Source organism: Elephas maximus, chromosome 24, assembly GCF_024166365.1.
Source record: "Elephas maximus indicus isolate mEleMax1 chromosome 24, mEleMax1 primary haplotype, whole genome shotgun sequence".
In the NCBI taxonomy this organism is placed as follows: Eukaryota; Metazoa; Chordata; class Mammalia; order Proboscidea; family Elephantidae; genus Elephas; species Elephas maximus.
Window position 1 is genome coordinate 57,269,813 of NC_064842.1, and position 6,595 is coordinate 57,276,407.

A 6,595-nucleotide genomic window follows, 5' to 3' on the forward strand; every position below is an offset into this window, starting at 1 on the left:
TGAATTGTTCTGGGGTAAGATGAAAAAGCACGCACAATTAAACCCAAAAGATTGTGCCTTAGATGTCAAACTTACAGGTATTAGAAACAGAGCAAAATATCTGCTGAGTGTTAACCAGAGTCAATATTAGTTTGAAAGATATTGGGAAGTTCAGTTTTAAAAGTTTATGTTTTGAATAAGAGCTTCAGAACAGAGGTGGCTGGCATATCTATGGTAACTGGGCTAGGAATAGGCCTGATTTCATTTTGTTTTCCACTCCTGCTTCTGCTTTAAAGCTATAACCCTTGTATTGATTTCAACAGTCAAGCCTGGGGAGGGTCAACCAATCAGAATCTTGCTGGGAAGTTCCTGATTCTGCCCTATAACTATCCCTGTGAAGCAGCCGCCCCTTGGATTTGTTGATTCTCACTTTGTGTGGGTTAACATCCCCATTTGAATGTTCCTTATGCTTTTAATAAATCTCTTTGTTTCACTTTAACTGAGTCTGAGAGTTTTACTCTACGACATTTCTTGGAGTAGTTGGCAGGATTCAAAAGCATCTTATCTTCAACAAATCCCAAGAAGTGGAGGACCTGGAGCTCCATGCCAGCATGAGCACCTTGTGTTCTTCCATCTCCACAAATTCTCAGGAAACACTTGAAATAAGCTCTCTAGAATTGAGCCTCCATTTATTGTGAGGACAGCTCCTGAAAATATATCAAGCTCTCTATTTTTACTTTCACTTTCTGTTCATTATCTGAACAGTTCGACAAATTCTTTGAGACTGCCATCTAGTGGCAGGACATTATCAGAACTCAAGTTTGAAAACAGTCCAAACTCTATTTTTCTGCAGCATGTTAGGCTATTAGTGCCCCTTCAGACTATTTGACATGCAGATTACTTAGTAAGAGGGGCAATGCCACATCCAAGGCCCCAGTGCAGTTTTTACATTGATCATTTGCATAGGCTCAGTAAAGGAAATTTAGAGAATCAATGGCCATTGTGGGGCATATTTGACCATGGTAAATCAATTTTTATGGGCAGCAAATTAGAATCTACACTCTTCCGTGTAAAATAGTCACAATGGGAAACCTATTTTAATTGGTGTTTGTCATGGATTGAATTGCGTCCCCCAAAAGTATTTGTCAACTTGGTTAGGTCATGATTCCCAGTATTGCATGATTGTCCACCATTTTGTCATCTGATGTGATTTCTCTCTGTGTTGTAAATCCTATCTCTATGATGTTGATGAGATGGGATTAGCAGCAGTTATGTAAACTCAATCTACAAGATTATTCTACAATTTAAGCCAATCTTTTTTGAGATATAAAAGAGAGAAGTGAGCAGACAGATAGGGGGATCTCATACCACCAAGAAAGCAGTGCCAGAAGCAGGATGTATCATTTGGACCCAGGGTTCCCACACTAAGAAGCTCCTTGACCAGGGGAAGATTGGTGACAAGGACCTTCTTCCAGAGCCAACAGAGAGAGAAGACCTTCCCCTGGAGCTGACGCCCTGAATTTGGACTTCTAGCCTAACAGGTTATGGGAGAACAAACTGTTTGATGAAGCCATCCATTTGTGTTATTTCTGTTATAGCAGCATTAGATAACCAGAACAGTAATTAAAAGCCTCTAAAAGGAATCGGGACAGCAAATTTGTGGCCTTACAAGACACTGTTTCTAAACAGCCCAAAGAAATTAAGAAATTACAATGTCAGAGCTCTGTAACTTCTTTGGCAGTTTCTTCAGCTCTTGTCTCTGACCTTTTCTCTAACCCCTCTCCCTCTCTGCTCCTCCTATACTTATTCCCCTTTATCCACCCTTACCTTCTTACACTCCTGCTGAAATTCCTTTTAAAATTACCTTTACTCCTTTCTCGAAAGCTGAACTTGGCACAATCATAAAAGATTTTCCCACTAGCGCAAAGACCCCTATGAGTTTGCTGAAAATCAGCTGGGGCTATCTAATTTGTATCAACTAATAACCACGATGTTTGGACCTGGAGGGGCTCATTAGTGACTGCAAGAAGCTTTTGAAAGACCCTTTCCAACTGGGTGGAGACCTTTCTAGACAAAAAATAAATAAATAAGAAAAATGCTGCCTTACTATAGTTATAAGAAATTGGGTGGATCCCCATTATAAAAGAACTGTAAACAAGTTCTATTGTAGAGGAATTCTAAGAAGCAGAAAGGTAGAAATCATGAGACATACCTGAAATGGCCTGGAGAAATGTTTCCACCCCCTAGCCAGAAAGTTAAGGTAATATCCACATCAATGAATTGATCTGGTTGAGCAGAGACTTTGTAATTTCCAAAATCAGTTGATAAAATCTTAAAGGGCTAAAGTTAGGTTGGGAAAATACAGGAAATGGTAAAAATTTGACTGAAAACAAACACTATTTCAACAGTAATTATGTTTTATGGTACATAGGTTTAAAATAATTTCCAAGATCTTTAGAAAACTAAATTGAGTTAATAGATTTTCTTTATAATTTAATTTTATACACTTTTGCTTTTTATGCCACAGAGAAAAGACACATATATATATTCAGGTCTGCTAATGAGTGTGTTCATTTTTGCCACTTAAATGACTATACTATAAAAGATTTACAACAAAGACGATATTTAAAAGATTTATTAAAAAGAAACTAATTTGATACGGTCAAAGTTTTATTTGCCTAGCAAAGTTTAACGATTTAATATTTGAAATTTTTAGGAGCTTTAATATTAAAAAACAAAAAAAAGCATTGAGTTTCTCACTCTTCAAATTATATTTGGTTACTTGGTTGAAGAGTTAATTTATTCCTTGTGTAATCTGCCTGGAAGGCAAAGGTTCAGTGTCTCATTACAGTAAATTCCTGAGTCAAAAACTAGGCCGTATGAATTAAAAAAAAAAAAAAAAAAAAAAAACTACGGTTTTTACCTTTAAGATCTTTGGTTAAATAACTTAAATATTGTTTCTCAGTGACCTATAATAAATTCCTGACAACTTTGAAATTTCATGGAAAGCCACCAAAGATTTGTTCCTGTTTTAAAAAGCTTGCTAATGTATATGTTAGTGTTTTCGCCATCTGTTAGACAACAAGCACATACTATTGTACCACAATTTTATTATTTTTGAATTGCTAATTTGGTTGCAACTTTATTTCTTTTGAATCTAGCATCATTAAAGCCAATGGTTTAATTGGAAAATTCATACCGTTTACCTGTGTTTTTTTTTTTTTTTTTACTATTATTCATATGTTTAGAAGCATGTTAACCTTGGTATATACTTGGTATATCCTAAGCATATGGTATTATGTCTCAAGATTATTATGTGTTATATCTGAAGTTCTTTATATCTTCTATCTAGTATTGCTATAACAAAACACAACAAGTAAGTGGCTTTAACAGAGATTTATTCTCTCTCAGTTTAAGAGGCTACAGGTCTGAATTCAGTGCGCCAGTTCTAGGGAAAGTCTTTCTCTGTAGGGCCTAGGGAAAGGTCCTTGTCATCAATCTTCCCCTGGTCTAGGAGCTTCTCAGCTCAGGGACCTCAGATCCAGAGGACATGCTCTGCTCCTGGATCTTCTTTTTTGGTGATATGAGGTCCCTGTCTCTCTGCTTGCTTCTCTCCCCCTTTATCTCTTGCAAGCCACACGCCAGAGAAACACTCCTTATGTCAGATCAGGGTTGTAGCCTGAGTAAGATCTTTGCATCTCACCCTAAACCTCTTTAACACGACCTAATCTTACTTCTTTAACCACAGGCAGAAATTAGGATTTACAACACAGGAAAATTACATCAGATCACAAAACGGAGGACAACCACACAATCCTGGGAATCATGGCCTAACCAAGTTTATATGTATCTTTGGGGATCCATGACACTAAATAAGTTTAATCATTTTGTTTAGAGATATTTTCTCTACTTTTTTTGAGAATTATTTGGCTTTGCATTACTTTTGTAATTAATTTCCATCAGGTCCTTCACTTTTAAAAGTATTATTTTTACAAACTAATCATGGCTATATTAAATTTTATCATCTGCAGATAAGTTTTTCTTTGCTAACTTGCTGAAAATGCTTGACCAAAATATTTCACCAAAAAGATGGACTATTTTGAACTTATGAAAAGACTGTGATATCTTGAATGTAGATACAACTAGACTAAATCAAAACTTCCAGAGCTCTTAAATAGAAACTAACAAAGTTTTCAAACTGCTGTTGATCCAGAATTACATGGAACCGAAGTTAACTACACAGCACTGAGTAAACTAAGAGTCACTGTAAGGTTTATATGAGAATACTGCTGATGTTCACTGTTCTATTTTTAGGTATAAGAAAACTTTTTCTTTTCTTTCTCATTTTCCTCTTTTAACATAAGAATATTGATAATGTTGCATCTTAACAATCTTGTTTCTTCCTTAACCGGTATTATGAGGAATTGGTTTGCCTCTTGAGGTGGATGATGGAAAAAAATTTTGCTACTTTATTTTGGTATAAAATACGGTATCTGCCACATGTAGTTCTGCTTTAAAAAAAATTTCAAAGAAGTCTTTGATGATCAGAAATTATAATCCCAAAATCTGCTTAATATTGTCCCAGGCACTTGAGCCCTAATGGAAAAGATCTTACTTAGTTCTCCTTACCAATCCATGTGACGCTAAATTCAACTGAAGAAGGTCAACATTACCTCTATTTGGACTGTTGAACTCATACGCGAACTTAGGCTAAAATTCAAACATCCAAGGATCAGAAGCAGAGAACAGCTGGTGTAGACTGCTCTTCCCACACTCTAGATCAGGCCTGTATCCAAGTGACACCTTACACAATCTCTTGAAATTGTTGGACTTTTTGTTTTTAATGTTCAATGCTCTCATTAATGTTTTTGCTATCATTTTCTCTCTTACTATTATTTTTTTATTTTTATTATAATTTATTATTATTATTATTTTGTTTGTTTTTTTTATTACCTCCTTGTGTGTTTCCTATGTCATCTGTATTCAGTTAGTCCTATGATAGTAACTGAAGAGGTTTATTTTGTAATAGCCATCATTTGCTTACTTTTTGCATTGGTATATTATTTTTGGTCAGACTTCATCCATTATGAAGCTTTTCTTAGGTTCTGTCCTGCTATAGCTCACCACTCTCCTTGAAGATTGGTGTGAAATGCTTTGATCGAATTGTCCCAAGCAGTGGCTAAGCCCAGCAACTTAACTGTTTGTTTTGCCATCCAAACCTTTGATTCAGGCATGAGAACTCTGATTCTCTAGCTTATCAGCTTATCCAGTTACAAATTATAGCTTTGCGCTTGCTACTGGTTCTAATCATGCTGCTAGTTTTGAATGGGCTATATGTGTCAGGTTGTGGTACCCCCCAGAACTAATAGCAAGTCCCCAGTGCCATGTTTCAATTTAACTCAATAACCTCAACTGTGCTTCTCATGGATATATATTTTTATTTGGAGGATCAAAATATCCCACTAAGAACAGCTCAAATTCAAACCAGGGACCCTATGCATGGGCACTACCATGCCAGCATGGTTTTAAAATGACAGGTCATTATACCTTAGGAAATTCAGGATTCTCCTTTGAAATTCATTCCTACAATGAATGAATACATTGGACCCATGACTTAAAATTACTGGAAAGAAGAAGAACTAAAAGAGCTGATGCTCAAGCAAGAATAAGTACCAACACCTTAGTCAAAAAACCAGGGCTCAGATATTCCTTCTTTTGAGCCTTTTTGCCCTGGTATGGAGTAGCCAATTCAGAACATGCTGTCCTTAATTTGTCTTGAACTATGGAAAAGTTAACGGGCAGCATTGCTGATACCATTGAAGTCCAACAACATTCTCTAAAATCCCTGGTTAAGGTTGTGTTGGATCATAGATATGTCATGGATTTTCTTTTAGCCCCAAAAGGAAGGGCGTGTGCCATTGATAACACCTCTTGTTGTGCTCGGATAAACACATCAGTGGAAGTAGAACAAAATGTCAAACATATTCACCAGATGGCTACCTGGCTCAACATCCCTCCCCAACCTGGATCTCCTTTCTTAGACATATTTGGTTGGTTACCAAAAGAAGTAGAATCGTCAATTAAGTCTATTTTACTTGCTGGTTTAATGATACTCATTGTAATTGTTATTGGAACTATTAAACATTGTCTTAAAATTACTTCCAATTCTATTGCCTAAAGAACCAATTTAATGCCTATGAAAATAATTATGTACATGAAGTAGTCATAATTCAGACAGATTCAAGTTCACTCCTTAAACCAGCCCCCTTTGAAGCTAGGTTATACCTCAATGTGGTCTGCTCTATATTATATTCCAAAGTTAACACTGCAGAAATAGAGGCTCCAGTTATGCATGCTGCAGATTCTAAATGGTGCCCAGATATTTATAAATACCATATGGGATCTTAAAGGCTTACTACAGTAAGTAGCCATCTATAAGAACCTCCGAAAGACAGTAACTAATAATGCTATCCTACTGGGAAATATAAATTCAAGTCCCTGCAGAAGAAAGCAGTCTCCTCAAAATGGCATTTGATAATGTGATCAAAGAATTTCTCAGAAATTCTTGATCAAAAGGAGGGAATAAATAGGAGCTCCAGAAGAGAGGTGCCTGGCA